Genomic DNA, 18,640 nt, shown 5'->3' on the forward strand with positions numbered 1-18,640 from the left:
AAAATTATTGGTGAAAATAAAAAATGTATTCTTTATTTTACAGGGGAAAAATTATACAGGCTTTTTGTCCAACCCAAGGCAATTGGTCATGAGAGAAAGAAATAGAATTCACTATCTATGCAATAAAGACACTTGGGCATCAAGCACTCGTGTGATACATTATGAAGTTAGATTTATTAGAAGTGATTTCTGGCCTCAAAACCACCACGTAGAGAAGAGCCAAGATGAATTTATACATTTGTAAAGATAGTTTGATGATTGTGTATTTGTAAAAAGAATACCTACTTAACCTCCATGTAAGCTCTTCAGTAGATTCATGTTTGCCAACTCTACAGGGCTATGTGTTGCTCCCAGTGTCTGGAAGAACCCACTTCATGAGATGATGCTCTTCTTCAGAGTCCATAGTAGGAGGGCTCCTTGCCCTGAGGGATGTCTGTGAGTCAGTCAATGAAAAGCATTGGGAAGGGTGGATTCTGGGTCTTCCTTTAAGAGTTTTTCGAGCTTTTTCTAACTCCACCTGTTATCTATCAATATTTTCTGTGGTCAGCCTTTACTGCACGGTTACTTCTAAGTTTTTATTTCTTCAGAACTGCTGTGAACCAGGAAAGGGAATAACCAAGTGTGGACAAAAAGGGGTTCTATGGAAAGTAATGTCGCAGTAAATAATCTGATCATAAATTCCTAAATGGGTCATGCCCCAGGCACATGACTTCTTTAGTAAATGGCTTATCTGTGCCTTAAGCAAGCCCTGCCCATTGTTTTTGCCCATCTAGGTTAACAGCTTTGAAACGCCTCTTTTCAGACCCCTGCTGCTAAAGTGAAATGGTGACCACCCTCAAGAGAGCACATAATCTTAACTATTCTGTAACCCAATCCATGTCTCGCTTTCTCCCACCTCCATGTAATCTTCCTCATGTCCCCTCCTTAATTCCACATGCATAAAAGATGGTGCAAACTATCATTTCTCAGAAGCATTTCTCTCAGCCTGTTGAGATCTTGCTTCCAGGCATATCCTCTGTTTGATGCAAATAGTTTTTATAAAATTTTTCTACAGATCTGTAAGTTCTCCTGTCCACACAAGCATATTTCATTTAAGCCTAAACATGGATATAATATTATTACTGAAATGAATAATGTAATGCTGCTTAGGCAGTATTACATGAATACAACCATTGGGACCACCTAGGATTGGCTACAAGTTGGAGGGAGCCCAGTGCTGGGGGGGGGAGGGTCACAGTAGAAGAGCTGTGAGTTAACCCAGGTAAAATGCTGACCTACCAGTCCTAAATTACTTGTGAAGAACAACTCCAAAGGAAGCCTCCTCGGGGCATTCCAAGAAGGCAAACGCATGTGACAAATGTGTGGTAGGCACAGGGGCTGTAAGAGGGCCTTTGGATTCAGTTAGTCCGGCACCTTCAGCTTACCAGCTGTGTGACTTTGAGCAGTTTCTTTACACCTCTTTTGAAAAATGGGAGATGAAAGTACCAAGTAAATAAGATTGCCATAAAAATTAATGAAAAATGTGTGTAGGGGTTTTCTTACCCGACACACAAGTTTTAAAATATTAGCCTTTATTTAAACACACACACACACACACACCTTGGATTCTCACTGTATTTCATTACTGGAGCCCATTTTTAATAGGCAAATGAGAATCTTCAGAAATTAAAACCTCTTGGTTAAAGAATAGTGTTTCAAGAATGGTCTCATGAACTAGTACTTAGGATATGATTATTGGATGGAACGTCTCCATGTATGTGTGCATTGAAGACTGTAAGCCTTTGGAAAGTATGGGTTACTATAGAAAGTGTCCCAGTAAGAGTTAGATTTTGACCTTAGTTTAAAGGGCTACAGGGGAGGATGTGGAGAATTTAGGGCAAAAAACAAAAAAGGCAAGAAGATAACCATCTAAATAAGTCATGCAGAAGCTAGGGAGAAGATGAGGTTAGGTGTTTATTAGTAGGAAAGATCTGGAAGAAAGAACTGCATCCTAGTAAAAGTGGGACTTGATTATTCACGGAAATGAAATCCAGGCTAACCTCGGCTCCCGGCAGGGCTGGATCCAAGGCTCAAATGGTGTGGTGTGGAATGGTTCCTGCCTCCACCTGCTAGTCAGAGTCTCTCTAAGTGGTGAGCAAGACACATTTTTTCAGCTCAGGACCAGCCAGGGAGTCTTTTTTGAGAAATCAAATTTCAAAGAGGCCTTCAACCTACCTGGATCATAGGTCCAACTTTCTTTAGTTACTGTGGCCTTGGAAGAAATGGGAGGTGCCAGGGAAGGGTCAGCTGATGGAACCACGCGGGCGGGTTCTCCACCACCAAGAGTTTTGTTTGCTTCCAGCAGGCAGGGCAAAATATGCTGAGCAGGCAAGAGGAACATAGCCACAGCAGGTGCTGCTCTGCCTAACCTCCCACACCATCTGCTAGCACCCCTTGGGCAGATGTAGCTTCTGTTTCAGCTTGGCACCAGCCCCCTGAGCCAACAGAAACCCGTGAGGCAATTGTGGAGTTGTGTGCTCACACAAGTTCCTAGAAAACTCATCTTACAGCAGATAGCTGTCACGAGGACTAAGTGTAGCTTTTCCCGCCCATTTCCCCCACCCACAGAGCACCACTCAGGTTGTGCTGCTCGATAGAGCTCCGGTCTCCTGCAAGCCAGCGCCACTGTCATCTCCTCCCAACCGCCACCATGATCATCTACTGGGACCTCATCAGCCATGATGAGATGTCTCCGACAGCTACAAGATCCAGGAGGTCACAGATGCACTGTATTTGGAGGCAGAGGGGAAGATGGTCAGCAGGACAGAGGGTGATGACTCGCCTGTTGGTGGAAATGCCTCCATGGAAGGCCCCGAGGGCAAGGAATGGAAAGCACAATAATTGCTGATGTTGATATTGTCATGAACCATACTTTGCAGCAAACCAGCTTCATAAAAGTAGCCTACAAGAAGGACATCAAAGATGACATGAAGTCAATCAAGGAGGAACTTGAAAAACAGAGACCAGAAAGAGTAAAGCCTTTTATGACAGGGGCTGCAGAAAAAATCAAGCACATCCTTGCTAATTTCAAAAACTACCAGTGCTTTCTGGGTGTCACCATGAATCCAGATGACATGGTTGCTCTGCTGGATGACTATGAGGAGGACAGTGTGACCCTGTATATAATTTTCTTTAAGGATGGTATAGAAATGGAAAATGTTAAAAAATGTGGCAATTTGGATTTGTCATAACCATCTGCTGCTTTCATCCCTACACCAGGACTAGGACAATGGGGCTGATGTTATCTTGAGCTCTTCATTTATTTTGACCTTGATTTATTTAGAGCGGAGACATTGTTTTTAAGAAAAAACATATCAGGTTTATCAGGTAGGTTATCTAAGAATAAAATGCATTTAAACTTTAAAAAAAGAGGACTAAGCTCTAGCTGGTGTAGCTCATTGGATTGAGTGCAGGCCTATGAACCAAAGGATCTCAGTTCAATTCCCAGTCAGGGCACATGCCTGGGTTGCAGGCCAGTTCCCAGCAGGGAATGCACAAGAGGCAACCATACATTGATATTTCTCTCCCTCTCTCATTCCCTTCCCCTCTAAAGATAAATTTTAAAAAAGGACTAAGCGTAGGTAGTTCTTTTGTTCCCAGGAATTTGGAGCTATGACAGAACCCACTGAATACCAGGTCAGTGGAACAGAGTGAAATGAGGGTATGGCTCAGGTGGTATTCAATGAATGCAGCCATCAGGACCACCTGGGATGGGCCACAGGTGGGAGCCCAGTGCTGAGTAGGTCACAGGAAAAGAGTTGTGAGTTAACTCTGGGAAAACGCTGACCCACTAATACTGAATTACATGTACAGCCCCCTTGCCAGTGTCCTTCCCATGTACTATATGTGGTCTTCAGTTCAATGGGATATGACTATTTGTGCCTAGTAGAAAAAGCCCATGAGTATTTTTAGAGAATTGCTTATTGGCCACAAGAATTAGCACACACCCTGTGCTTGACATGCATGCTTCAAAAACTTCTGTGTGAGGAGGCAGGGAGGACCGGGGCAAGAACGAGCAGAGAGAACGAGCACAGATTACTAGAATGCTTTAGAAATCCTCTCTTGCTTCAGATAAGTGGCTAATTAAATTTGGGGTTGGCTGCTGGAAAAGTGCCAGTTATGGAAACGAGCATCTGTTGATCACACGTTGCTGCAGCTCCTTGGCTCCTTACTAGAGCTGTGTTGGAAAGACAGCAGGGCACTGCTGTTAGCACCAGACAAGCAGGCAGAGTAGGAGGAATGATTCATCATATTTACTTTCAGGCTTTCGTCTTGTAACAAGATTAATTCAGTAGAACTCAACTTGCAGAGAAAAATGGACCACTCGCTGTTTTAGATTCAGGCTTAGGCACAGCAGGTGGGTTTTCCAAGTTGCCTCATCTGACGTTTCCTAGAAATGTAAGCTAACATTATTCCATTTTTTGGCAACTGGAAAGTTATATTTGAGCATTCTACAAGTCAGTTGGAAGGACTGGGAATTTCAAACACTTAACTATCTCTCTTGAGCCTGAGCTTGATTTTGTCAGGCGATTTTTAACTGTGAGACCATTTTTTTTAGACCTGGAAATTGACTCAGAAAAGTTATTTACCAAAGGTCACACATTAGAGCTGGGAATTGATGAATATTGTTTAAATCCAGTTCTTTTATATCTTGGAGTCACTTGTAATAAGTGACTTTAATTTACGAAGTGTGTAATTTTGTTTAGCACATGGACTAAGTGAAGATTTTTGACATCCCTCTTTTCCTGGCTTTTTCCCTTGGTACTTGCAGGGTTTGCTTACTGTGGTGGCTGTCTTACCGTAAGGGAGCACTGAAAGCTGCAAATCACATTTGCTCTTCCATAAGCAAACTTTCCTGCTGTGCTGGGCAGATCCCACAGGCAAATCCACTTTGCCAACAGTGATATCATATTCCAGATAATGACGTCCTTTGATCTTTTTGATTGGAAATGGTAGGACTAAGCAAATTAAGTCCAATCAAGCACCATTAGTTAATGATTTCTTAATTGTCAGACAGGTCTGATCCTCACTAGTTGACTCTCAGACACAAGTTTAATTCACTATTTTAATATATTTTATACAACTTTGGGGTTTCTCTATTCAATAATATTTTAGGTCATTCTTTGTTTTGTTTGTTTTTATGGATGTCACAGATTTCCCCCACATTCCTCTGTACTTTTGGGCTTATTTAATATAAATGTAATCTTTTCTTGTTTATAGAATTTCTGATATTTGAAAATACTTCTTGGGTTGATAAAACACAGGCATTTTCTGGATGTGTGGGTTTGAGAAGAAGAGATGAACCAGACAATGAATTTTGATGTAGACTTCTTTATTCAGATGCCTCTAGTATACCCAGGGGGAGATGGCCAATATGTACTTAGAAGTGGTTTGGAACTCAGAAGAGAATTTAGGGATAAAGATAGATCTTTGGAATTATCAGTTTAAAAGTTATATGTGAAACTATGAGAACAGATGTAAATATCCAAGGGAGAAAATATAAGTTGAGAAAGTCTAGTATTGAGGACAGTTGGGTGAGGTATGAGCGACTGGTGAGAGAGAAGACACTACATTCAAAACGACTGGCAAGTGAGAAGGTGAGAAGTACAACTGAGAAGTTTTTCAGGGTGAAGGGTGTTGACCATGTTTCTTAAACAGAAGAGGAAAAGGAGAAATTCGTGGCAAGAAAGAAATTAATGAAAGAAGAAAATGGGGCCTACTGATGACTTGAGGTTTCAGGGTGGTGAGGGTAGTCCCAGGGGCTCCATAGTAAGTCTTGGAGGGGGTCCACATCCTCCAGCTAGAAGGAAAGGCAGGACTGAAAGTCTAAGTTAGGAAGTAGAAAGGAGAGTGACTGTGGGAGTTAACTGTCCTGATGCCCTTTCCCGTCTCAATGAAGTGGGAGGCTGAGCACAATGGAGTTTGGAGGGTCTTTATCAACTATGATATATGATGCACCTGGATTCCGTGGAGCTCAGAGACTACACCTCCACTTTGAAATGTAAGTCATTTTTCACTTCCTTCTGAACCCTAAAACATCATGATCAAAAGCCAACAACTTACAACAAAAGCCATGCCAGTATGAGGGTCTCCACCACCGCTTATTAACCTCACACTGGAAATTTCTGACGGTTGAAGGCTTGTCTTCAGATGTGGCACTTGATCTAATATAGCAAATCTACGCACCTCTGACAGATGTAAAGATCGATGGGTGAGTAATTTATGCCTTAACTAATCTGACAAATTGACTCAGCCTTTAAGAATGTTATATCTTCCTTGGAGATAGAGTAAAAACTCCTTGGGGCAGGGAGGTCCCCTGAGAAATGTTAGTGCTCCTGAAGTAATAATAGGCTAAGAAAGCCTTTTATTATGGGGTGAGTGTGACAGCTAAGAAATGGAAAGAAATAAATGTGAGTCATACAAAGTCCCCCTTGCATGACCTCCAGTCACTGTCAATCATATTTAGGAAAATGTGAGGAGTTTCAGTATCATATAGTTTATTTACAGTTTATGCAATAGTTATAAATGCTGTAACTTTAGCTTCGCATCTGGTAAAAATGAGACAAATACAGTTTCACTTTCTTCCTTTGTTTTAATGTTTCTGCTGCGACAAGAGGCAGAAACTCCTTCTTTCACAGAGTGATCAGCCCTGAGAGAAGGAGCAAGGAAGGAGAGGAGATGAAGACTTTGGCATCTCAGTGGAGCCCTTAGAATTTTAAAATTTTCATTTGTTTTCTTTTGGGACTTCTTACCTTTACCCCAGGTTTCTCATTGCAGAGCCTAATTTGGAGGAGGCCCGGAGCAGACTTACCCCACGCATCCCCAGAACTCAGCAGAAGCCTGCCTGTTCTTGTCCAGGCTTCTTGCTGCACCTCAGGGTAGGTACTAAGCAGCTTTCAAAACCTCAGGTATGGCCGGCCAGAACCTGTTCATTCTTGGCCAGTGGCCAACTTTGAGGCCAGTGGTCCTGTGGCTCTCAAGGTCCTGCTAATTGGCACATTCAGTTACACACTGGTTGGGGACAGAGGACAGCCTGGGGGGACTTTGCCCTGCCTTTGGCCAAACTAGTAACACAAGACCCCTAAATATGGAGCAAACTAAATGGAAAAAAAGTAGGAAAATTAGAACCAGAAGCACTGGAAAAATTTTGCCTTTATGTAAAATTTCCCAACCTTTTTCTTCTTAAAAGAAAATTAGCTAAGAAACATTTACTAAGCACTGGTCATTTATGGCTTATAAAACTTCCGAAGACTCGGTGGCACTCGCTGTTGCACAGCTGTAGGTTTGAATGTGCCCCTGCACCTGGTTTTTCCTTTCCCAGGGCATATGTCTACGTTGTCATGTCATAGAGACCAACGGACCTCCAGAAAATAGGAGATCCTTTCGCCAGACACGTGTCCTGAGGCTTTTTCCATCCAGTGCTGCCAGATTAAGAGAGCCCTTCTTTCCCGCCTCAGACGGCACACAGGCTCTGCCTGCTCCCTGTGCCGGTCGCTCAAAGCTAGCGAAGCAGCGTGGAGCGGTCATAGATGCGGGAGCGACATGCCCCCGCCATGGTCGCAATCTCTTGCACATATTCCTCCTGCGCCCGTGAATGGATTTGAGGGTAGTCTGTGTGGATCCTTTTCCCCTGTTTTTAATGAGTGTTCTTTGTTTTCGACTGCATCGTCAAATACAGCCTGTATCTTATTTACAATTGGGTATTTCAAGAATAGTGTTTTCTTGCTTGTGAAGAGCTTAAAAAATAGGCCATATTCCTATTTTTCTGAGAATTTAGTTCTGCTTGTAAGTAAGGAGATAACAATAGCCTTCTCAACTTATGGTCCTTAAGTTTATCTCCCCTCTTCACTTTACCAGGAAGTCAACAGGACCCGAGCACATTCGGGGTGGAGGTAAGAGGTGCGGAGTGAAGTGAAGAGGTTGTTCTGCACTTAGAGGCCTGGCGAGTGTTTCGGCCCCGGAGCCCGGGAGTTGCTGCAGTAATCTAAAATCAACAGAAGCAGCAATCCAGGGCCAATGAGCAGGGCAAAGTACACAGCAGAACTCAGAGTCCGGGCTTACAAATTGATCTGAGAGTGAAGTTATGAGCCTGCATAAACTTGACTCCAGGGCTTGACTCCAGGAACTAAGGTGACTACATTTCCAAGGTAGTTTAATTTAAAGCTGGAACTTTCAGAACTTTAACAGCTTTCTGTTTTCCATAAGTGGTTGAGAACATGCTGGGCATTTGTCTGGTTTGTTTGTGTTCTGTTCAGCAACCCCCTTTCACCTGGAGGGAATTCCCCACTGCATGGGGTTTGGGGGGAGGTTATTGGACCAAGGGTGGTTGCCCTCTCCCTACCCCAGACATCCAGTGTTTGGTGTAAGACCCAGGCTCAGTCCCTCCTCTCTGGGCCTTTGAAACAAGAGAATGAAATAAATATTCCAGAAGATTTCAGAAGCCACTTTTGTTGCCAGTGCCACCCTGTGGGCAGCAGTGGGGTACTAGCAGGGGCAGATCGTCCTGTGGCATGACCTTGACTATGATCCTTACTGCCCATCCTCTCTTGGTTTCTAGCCCTCCCATCCAATCTGTGAACTATTCAGTATCTTTCTAATACATTCCAGTTTAGAGAAAATTAGCCAGGGCTGCCTCCTGTTGCTAGCGACCAAGAATCAGATTGGGCCACCTAAAGTTTCTGTCCTCGAATCTAAAGAGGTGTTCCCAGTACTGTTGGTTGGTCTCTGTTTGGAATCACTGGGACACAAGCGTGAGAGAAGCTGGCATGTTCCCCAAATGGACACAGCCAACAATGGAGAGACATTTAATTGAGTATGGGCTCCAAATAGTCAATGATTGCTGGTGGGGATCCCAGGCCACAGACCTAAGTGGCAAGAGATACTAAGTGTTTCATGTGTATAAATCAACCTAATTTCAACTTCATCTTTTCTTACACAGCAAGAAGGAAATATATTCCCAAGTATACTGGACGGGCCCCAAAGCCCCCTCACCTCAAGGGTCAGTCGGAAGCCCAGGGTCTCAAAGTGCCAAGATACAGGAGCGGCCCTCTGGTTACCAGTCATTGGACTGTCTTGGTGACTGCTGAGACACCCATTGTCCTGGCCAGTGAAGTCCCTTTAAACCTATAGGCTATTTGTTCCCCTGTGGCACTGTAGGCATGGGAATCTTTGGCAAGGCTACTGCCTAGAGTCTTATCTCCCTTGGTATACCACAGAGATAAACTTTTGAAGATTCAGTCACCTCCTTAGAGATCTACTAAGGAGATGGCTCTTGTCACTTAAAGCTTCAGGAGCCCAGAGAACTCTGTCCCTCTTTCCTGTCTCTCAGAATCTTTTAGCATAATGAACACTCCACTTTCCTCAGGTTTCCCTTACAAGCCCCCACACCCAGCTTCTGAAGAAAAAAAAGAAGGAAGATGTCTCACAGGCAAATTGTGCTCTCCCCTCTGTGACAAACCTCCTTGGCAACAAGGAGGCCCAGAACCTGTCAAAAGGGAGGAGGGTAGGGAAGGAGGAATAAAAACAAATTAATAGATTTTAAAGTTTTGCCAATAAAATGTAAAATTAGTGAAGGGGAAATAAAATAGACGTGTGAAAGGCCGTGGGCTGCCTAGCAGGAGGACTGATTGCATTTGGTGTCAGTATCTTCTGTGATTCCTTCAACTTCATCAAAGATGCAGTCTGTTTGGGCATGAATACTGTGACTCCCTCCTTTTACCCCCCCACTTTTTAGAGTCAGGAATGAGGAGTGTTTCTTGTCTGCATTCTGGAAAACAAGTCAGCATTTCTATCTCTAATTAATATGGGACTTCTACTCTAGCTGGAAACAAATATTTGTGTTATAAATGAAAGCGCCAAGATACAGGCGTGCAAGAAAAAGTGCCACATAACCCACAAGCAAGCTTATTACCGAGTCCCATCTTCCAGCTGTTCCTCTGAATAGGATCCCCTTCAATCGTGGGTAGCAAGGTGGCTTAGGTGACCTAATCATTCACTGATACCTTTAAAATAAGCATTTGCCAAATTTTTCAAATTCATTTTATATGCTGATTCCAACAAGCAAAGAACCCACATTTTGAGAAGTTACAGGTCTAGTTTATTCCACACATATGAAACCTGGATCCTGGTAAAACTGATGAATCATTAGGTAGTGGTGGTGGGTGGGGGCAGCAAATCTTCATAAAATCATAACCACTACTAAGTTCAAGTCACAGAATCTGATTCAAACAGGCTTAAACCGTAGCAGGATTTGTGTTCCATTTAACAAGGCCAGAGGTAGCTTAGGTCTAGGACTGGTCAATCCAGAGGTCAATGACATCATAGAAGACCCAGATTTGGTTCTTCATTCCCCTCTACCACCCTCTATGTGTTGGCTCTTCCCCTTATGGTCCCAAGACAGCTAAAGCACTTGTAACCATCAAGAGTTCCAGAGTGATCCATCACTGGTGTGGCTCAGTCGGTTGGGTGTAGACCTGTAAAGCGAAAGGTCGCCAGTTCAATTCCTGGTCAGGGCACTTCCTGGGTTGTGGATTCAGACCCTAGATGGCATACACTGATTTATGTTTCTCTCCCTCTTTCTCCTTCCCTTGCTCTCTCTCTAAAAAAAAAAATTAATAAAATCTTTAAAAAAAAGATTTCCAGAGTGAGAGGAAAAGAATGGTTTCTTCTTGCTTATCTTTTCTTAATAGCAAGAGAATTTCTCTCAGAACTATGCCTGACCCCAAAGAAGGGGTAAATTTAGACAGGTAACAAGTGGTGTATTTCATGCCAATTTATACTCCATGAGCTTACACATACCTTGTAAATGTCTTGTATACATTTCCGTTCCTGTGTTTCTTAATGATCTCTCCACATGCCCCATGCTTGGGGTTACCCGCCCCCCCCCCGCCATTATCCTTTCCCTAATGACTTCAAGTGTCTTCTCTCTCCAAACCACACCCCATCACATACCCCACTGACAAGACTGAGAGCTCACAAGTCTGTTCTCTTAGTTATTGATTCACTTCATATATATTTATCAAGTGTCTACCATATGTCAGTCTGGCAGAGTGCTAGGCACTAAGGATACAAAGGTACTTAAAGCACAGCTTCTGCCCTTAAGGAACCTGAGGAGGAAGTCAGTAAATAGGCAAACCATCTAGTATGAGGGTTGTTATAGAAACCACATTATAAGTGGGGAGTAAGAGAACTACTGATAACGTGGTTCAGGGACACTGTGGGGAAAATACATATTTGCAAGGTGGATTGGGAACCAAGCCACATTGCTGGTGTTTTCCAATTAATGGCTTAAAAATAAATTTTTGAAGAATAATTAATTTCCAGATTAGGAGCCATACAAAGTGTTCCATATTAAGAGGAAAGCATGAAGGGAAGGGGTTAAATTCTTTAGCTTTTCAAAGCAGTTGGTGACTTTGTCCTTTACTCATTTTATTAGAAACATCTCTTATATAGATTTTAATTAGCAGTAAATATATGATGTTAAATTATGTTCTAACTGCTGAATGGTTTTGTAAATTTTCATGAAGTTTCAGAAGAAACAAAATATTTCAGAATGAGCCCCTTAGTGATCAGCCTTTCTTACTCAAGATCACGTTTTCCAGAGAGGTGTTTCAGGAGTTAAGGAGATGTTACGTGATTTGGAGGCACCTACTCCAGGAGAATCATTCCGAATTCCCAGATGACTTTCTTAGCTCTCCTTCATAGTCATCCAGACATCGTCTCCACAACTTAATCCTTTGCTCTTCTCTGTACACACCCTCTCCCCTGGAGATGGCATCTGCAAATGCAATTCTCCTATCAAAACTACATGAATTATGCCCAAATTTACACTTTGGTTCTCTCTCTCTTCCATATGCTGAATCACATTTCCATATGACTGATGGATATTTTCAATTGGGTACGTTGCTAGTAATTCAAACTTAGTACACTTAAAGTCATCACACCCTCTCCCATAACCTCCAATTCTATTCTTAATATTTATCTATTCAGGACCAATCAGTTCAAGTCCCACCTTCCTTATAATGTATCAAGTGCCTTTTATGGGACTTGACCTATCCTAGACCAGAGTACAGAATGGCAAGCCTAGAGCTAGGTGACGATGTTTCAGGTAATGACAAGTCATCTCAATCATCTTGCTAAAACTGACTTCTTATTTCTGATCTTCTGAACTTTCATTGTCAGATACAGCCATAACAATGGCTCACTTTGAAGAGAATTTGCTTTGTGTTGGGTGCTACTGTGACTGCTTAACACACAGTAACTCTATTTAATCTTCACAATGACCCTGTGGGATTTTAGCACTGTTTCTCCTACCATTTTTTACAGAAGAGGAAACAATGACAGACTGAGGTCAAGCAACTCACCCAGGGTTACAAAGCTAGTGAGTGATGAGTTTGCTTCCATGAAAGCCAAGAAAATAAAATGATAACAAATTCTATTTGGGGTAAAATAAAATATTTAAATATAATGTGTTAAACACCTACCTTGTAATTTTCAATATTTTATCAACCACATTACTGTTCTGGGAAAAAATCAACCATTAAAACATACACTGAACCATGTCCAAAGGGACGTACATTTTTCCTTTGGTCTTGGGCTCTAATATGACCTGACACAGCATTATTGGAACGTGTCTTTGAACTTTTGCTATTCTGTACATCAGAGTTTCTCCATTAATTTGATTTTTTTAAATATTGCATTAAATTTTGTGCCGGAAGTGAGTGCCTTTCTCTAATCTTGTCCTTGAGTGGTAGCACTAGGGTTCAAACTAAAGCCAATGGGCTCTGAGTCTGTGCTCCTGACCATTACACTCTACTCATGTCCTAGAGTACTTGATTTTTGTATCTATATCTACATATCACTGCTCTTTCCAAGGCAACTAAAAATGCCTTGAGGGCATAGGCCATTTATTACACTGCCTTCTTTATTCCCAAAGCATCTAGCATAGTGTTTGGTCAGCATGTGAGGATATTTGATAAAGTCTGGCTGGAAGGAATCAAAAGAAACTTTTCTAATGGGCTGAAATTTACCATCACCACCAGCTACTGTTACAACTTTAGTTTTGCTTTTTATTTTCACTGCAATTCCCCTCTTATATATTGCATTTTAATATTATAAAAATAATTAGCTGAAAGTCTATCTCATATAAAGGTAGTGAATGAACACAATAATAACATTATGAAAATAAAATGCTTTCTTCAGCTAGTGTTGGTCTTTGGGAAGAAAACCTACAAGTTTTAGTTTTGTGAGTGAACAGATTGGTGTAGTGCAGAGAAGGTACTATGTTCATCGACATCGTTGCCAGCTCTTTAGTTACAATGTGGTAGTTTCTGAAAGCACAGCAGTTCTGTGAGCTCATGCCTTCCTGCAAACCTGAGGTTCACCTCCTACACCCTGCTGTGCAACCCTCTTCACTTGTGGGTGTGTCCATCTCAGTGTGGTAACATCATGCCAGGCTGGTTGTATTTTCCCCAGCACTACTTCCGGGAATGACGGCAGGGGATGACTATTTTTCCTCCTGCCACTGAATGACCAGAAATGTGGCTTTTTGGAGGTGGGATCAATGATGAATACAACAATTTCTTCAGGGGGCATGACATAAAACCCCTTGAGAGCTCTGCTCAGGGTGGGGGTCTTGAAGACAAAATGAAGAAAATGTGTAGCACCAGGGGATAGTCACAGCAGGTGACTTCTGGAGGGCTCCTCTTGCTGAGCGTTGTCACTGTCAAAGGGTCGGTTCTACACCCTTCCTGCCAGTCCTCTCCCAGGCTGGCTTGGAAAAGATACATATCATGTTAACTTGTTTGTCCGAATGTTAAAATCCCAGAGTAGGTTTGAGCTGCTCTTGAATTTTATTTTGGAGTATTGTATACTTCCTAGTTTATTGATTCATTTTACAAAGAGCTTTTAAAGAATAGAGCCAGACAAATGATCACCTGCTTGAAAGTTGGGGTTCACATTGATGCTTCCTGATACTCTTGGGTTCTGCAGGGAATAAAATACTGTACTCAGATTAATTTGGAAACCACGTTGTTATTCGATGTAGTGTGAAGCATTGTGTAATTACCAAAACTCCACAGCTATTATAATTTGCCCACGCTTTGTCTCACTATGAAAGAATGAGGTATAAGGAGAACTGAATGGAATTGTTAATTTGCTCTAAAGACAGTTTTGCTGAACATCATTCTCCCTAACAGATTTGTGCACTGAAAACCCTGCCCTATTCCTGGTGCAAATACAACTTCATGAATTTTGGGGAAGAAGAGACACTACTGGAGAACACAGCATTTTCTTGATGCTGCTGTTAGCAACTGAGGACACCTTACTCTACATCACCTAGACCACCATCAAGAATAATGGGGGATAAAAATTTTAAAGTTTAACTAACACTCAAATCCATGGTAACTTCACTTTTAATAATCCAAGCAAAAAATTTTTAGACTATCTGAGTTACAGTAAATTGCTAAGAGATAGTCTCCAAATACATGAAGGAGAGTAGTGAGAAGAGTCAGTACAAAGTGAGAAGAAAGATTGCAAAGGATGGACAGTGGCAGGCCCCGGGCCTAAGCCCTGGTGCTGTGTGTTACCTCTCTGAGTGTCCCCAGGGGAAAGGGGGGAACGTTTTGAAAATAAGACAGCCAGAACCTCATCTGGGGTCAGCCAGACTCAGACCAGGGCACAGCAGAGGTTAACACGTATCTTACTACTCCTTCTGTATCAAGGCCAGTTCTATGTAGATGGCAGGGGGCTAAAATTTAGAGAAATGAGAATTTAAAGTTGACATCTAGTCTTAGATTTAGATGTCAAAAGGTTAAGAAAGTAATAACTGGGGAGGTCTGGGAGGATGTGATTCAAGAAACATGAAATGAGAACCCATCACGGGGCAGGCGCTGACACAGTGCTGAAGACACAGACGACCTCAGACATAATGCCGTCCTCATGGAGCTGTGATCTATCTGTCCAGGGTCATGTGGCTTACATCCCAGCCTACTGCAGGTTTCCAAGATTGCATGGTGTTAGCTAAACTGCAAGTACTCTTTCAGAACCACATGCTAATGTGGATGGGAATTTTAACCAGAAAGGTCTACAGTGATAACACCCCCTTTTCATCACCTACTTCAGTGGCATTGCCTACACTGCAAATAACCTCTGTACCCATCTTCCCAATCTTCCACACAATGTTTCTTCAACACCTGCCTTGACTTTTCTCCTGCTGAGCTCTGCTCTACCATACCTTTGCCTCCCCAGAGAGCTCATTATAAGCCTCTATTTTTGTGCCTACTTACAATGAAAGCTTGTGTCACATACCTATACACAAATTTCAAAGGTCATAATTCTAAAACAGTGATGGAGCAATGCTCTTCGATATATTCCCTGTCCAAGTGATGGTTCAGGGAAGTTGAGATAGGTCTGGTCTGGTCAGTGCTGGCCAAGTTGGTGCCCCATAAGTGTTTATTGATGATAACCATCATCATGATGATGAGATGACCTAGTGCAAGTTTATTTGGGACATTTTCTATTTATAAAGAGGCAGAGGAATCTCTGTGTTCATCAAGATCAGAGCTTAGGCTACAGCATTCTGGGAGGTAAGTGCACACTTTGCAAGGCCGCAGAGTTTTTCAGTTGCTCTTCTCTACCTTGAGAAATAATGTTTCTGATCTAACAGTAGCTGGGGATATTTGAACACTGGGTCTTAAGTTTTAGATTTTTAATCACAGCCTTTCTTGTTAATAATGTCATAACCTCTTTTAGGGCTTTGGTCTCTGATCCAGTTCTAAATGGCTGGGATGCTGTTATCACAGCCTCTTCTCAATTTCACAGGAATGAGGTGAAAAGTGGGGGAAAGGTAGAAATAGGAACAGTGTAAATGTTGATTTACCTACACTTTGCATTTGGAAAAGGAAACTCAGGTCTTCCAAATTTTCTTTTCTTGTCTATTTAGGGTTGAAAGCTCTATAGAAATACCCCTCCCTCTAACACAAAACAAACAAAACCTCTGTTCAGAGCTTTCATGCACTTTTGTGTTTAAAGATGGAAATACCTGTGGGACTGAGAGTCCTCAAGCCTCACTGCAGACAACTAGGGAGTTGCTGTGAGATTCTATAAAACCTTGTATTGCTGAAAACCCTCCTCCGTCTTCCTTCCATTTGGAAGCACAGTCCAGCATTTTATCAGATTGACAGCAGGGGAACGTTTTACCGGTCTGACTTGTTCTCACTATTGTATTCAGGTCTCACTCAAAGTTTCGACACTTGGCTGGGCGTGGGAGGTGTGACTCATCAGGTGAGGCGGTATGAGCTGTGTGCGAGTCCAGGGTGTTGCAGGGTGTTTGAGGAACTCCACGTTCCGGCCTGGCGCCATTTTGTTTCTTCTCTTGTTCCTTCGCTTATTCACTTGGCCACTGCTCCCAAGGAGAACCAGTCTGTTGAGTGTTCGAGTGTTAAATCAATTCCTCTTTCTGCACAAGTAGCCAAACAAGTTTTCTTTTTTACTGGAAACACAGACTAGTGCCTGAGGAAAGCTGGGGGTGAGGAGAAGAAAGACTAAGTTTAAGAGGCAAAGGAACCTGCAGGAAATGGCTTTTCTGCCTAATTACAAGTCTGATGACACTTTTTCATTGTCTGTGATCTTTGTGCATAAACAGACCAAGAAAGTATTTTAGTGAGAGTAACCTCACATTAATTTGTACTAAGAAGCTTCCTCTTTCTGGTCACAGCACCATCCACTTGGCCCAGAGCTCAGAGAGGGACCTGGCCCCTGGCCATCTGATTCCCCTGAGTGGCATTTTGCACATAGTACCTCTTCCTTTCACTCTCTTTCAGACTAAGGGCTTGTGTAGAACTCTAGTGGCTACAGATCTGCTACAACTGTGGGAAGAAGCTAGTTGAATGGGAGCTGCTACAGTCAGATGAAGCTGCACACAAGCGCAGCCTGGTTCCTCCTGTGGGCAATAAAGCGATTCTAGGGAAGTAATCTTACAGGGCGATCTGATCATAGATTCCTGACTGGGCAGGTCATGGTGGATAGTCATGCCCCAGACACATAAAAGAACCCACAGCTAACATCATACTCAATGATGAAAGACTGAACGCTTTTCTCCTAAGATCAGGAACAAAACAAGGATACCCACTTTTTTCAACATAATATTGGAAGTTCTAGCCAGCATGATTAAGCATGAGAAAGAAATAAAAGGTATCCAGATTGGAAAGGAAAAGTAACATTATTTCTGCTCACAGATGATATAATCTTCTATGTAGAAAAGTCTAAGGGTTTCACACACTTGTGTGCACACACACCACAGCTAGAGCTGATAAATTTAGTAGTTGCAGGATTCAACTGACACAAAAATGTCAATTATATTTCTATACACTAGCAATCAAAAATCTGAAAAGGAAATTAAGAAAATAATTTTACTTATCATGGTATTAAAAAGAATAAATGCTTGATAATTTTTTTCGAGAGAGGAGAAAGGAGGGAGAAAGAGAAGGAGAGAAACATCGATGTGAGAGAGAAACAGGGATTGGTTGCCTCTCGTACATGCCCCAGTTGGGGACCGAACTTGCAACCCGGGCACTGGCCCTGACTGGAAATCAAACTGGCAACCTTTCAGTTTGCAGGGCAATGCCCAACCAACTGAGCCATGCTGACCAGGGCAAGAATAAATCTTTATCCAAGGAAGCTAAAGACTTGTACACTGAAAATTATAAAAGACTGCTGAGAGAAATTATAGAAAATGTAAGTAAATGGAAAGACACACTGTGTTCATGTGTTGCAAGACTTAATATTGTTAAGATAAAAATACTACTCAAATTGCTCTACATATTGAATGCACTCCAAACCAAAATCCCAACAGCACTATCTACACAGAATAGAAAAACCCATTCTAAAATTCACATGGAATCTCAAAGGACCCTGAATAGTCAAAAACAATCTTGCAAAAGAACAAAGTTGAAGGTCTCACACTCCCTGATTTTAAAACCTACTACAAAGCTGCAGTAATCAAAGCAGCACAACACTGGCATATAGACAGATATATAGACCAAAGGAATAGAATAGAGAAAACTCTCCACAAGAAACTCTCTTGCATATACATATGGTCAAACAATTTTTGGCAAAGGCGCCAAGACCATCCAGTGGGGAAAAGACAATCTTTTCAACAAATAGGGCTGGAAAAACTGGATATTCATAGTCAAAAGGATTAAATTGGAACTTATGCCATATACAAAAACCAACTCAAAACAGAACAAAGACCTAAGCTTAAGTGCTAAATTAGAAAATTAGAAGTAAACAGAGGAGAATTTTTTTATGACATTGGATTTGGTATTATTTTTGGATATGACATCAAAAGCACAAACAAAAAAAGAAAAATTGGGCTTAAACAAAATAAAAAAATTTAGTGCATCAAAAATCAGTATTAGGAGAGTGAAAAGACAATACAAAGGATGGGAAAAGATTGGCAAATCACATATCTGATAAAGGATTAATATCCAGAATATATTGAAAATTGATCTAACCCAAAACCAGAAAAAACAAAACAACATAATTTCAAAATGGGCGAAGAACATGAGTGAGGTCTTCTTGGCTCTTCCAGGCCAGCTCAGGT

At 41.9% G+C, this 18,640-nt stretch overlaps 1 pseudogene; it reads left to right on the forward strand.

The window, feature by feature from the left end:
* The first annotated feature begins 2,634 nt into the window (after positions 1-2,634).
* Positions 2,635-3,353, forward strand: LOC118992532 (translationally-controlled tumor protein-like; annotated as a pseudogene).
* Positions 3,354-18,640: the final 15,287 nt, after the last annotated feature.

This window comes from Sturnira hondurensis, unplaced genomic scaffold, assembly GCF_014824575.4.
Source record: "Sturnira hondurensis isolate 20B ecotype Veracruz unplaced genomic scaffold, ASM1482457v3 Scaffold0008196, whole genome shotgun sequence".
Classification (NCBI taxonomy): domain Eukaryota; kingdom Metazoa; phylum Chordata; class Mammalia; order Chiroptera; family Phyllostomidae; genus Sturnira; species Sturnira hondurensis.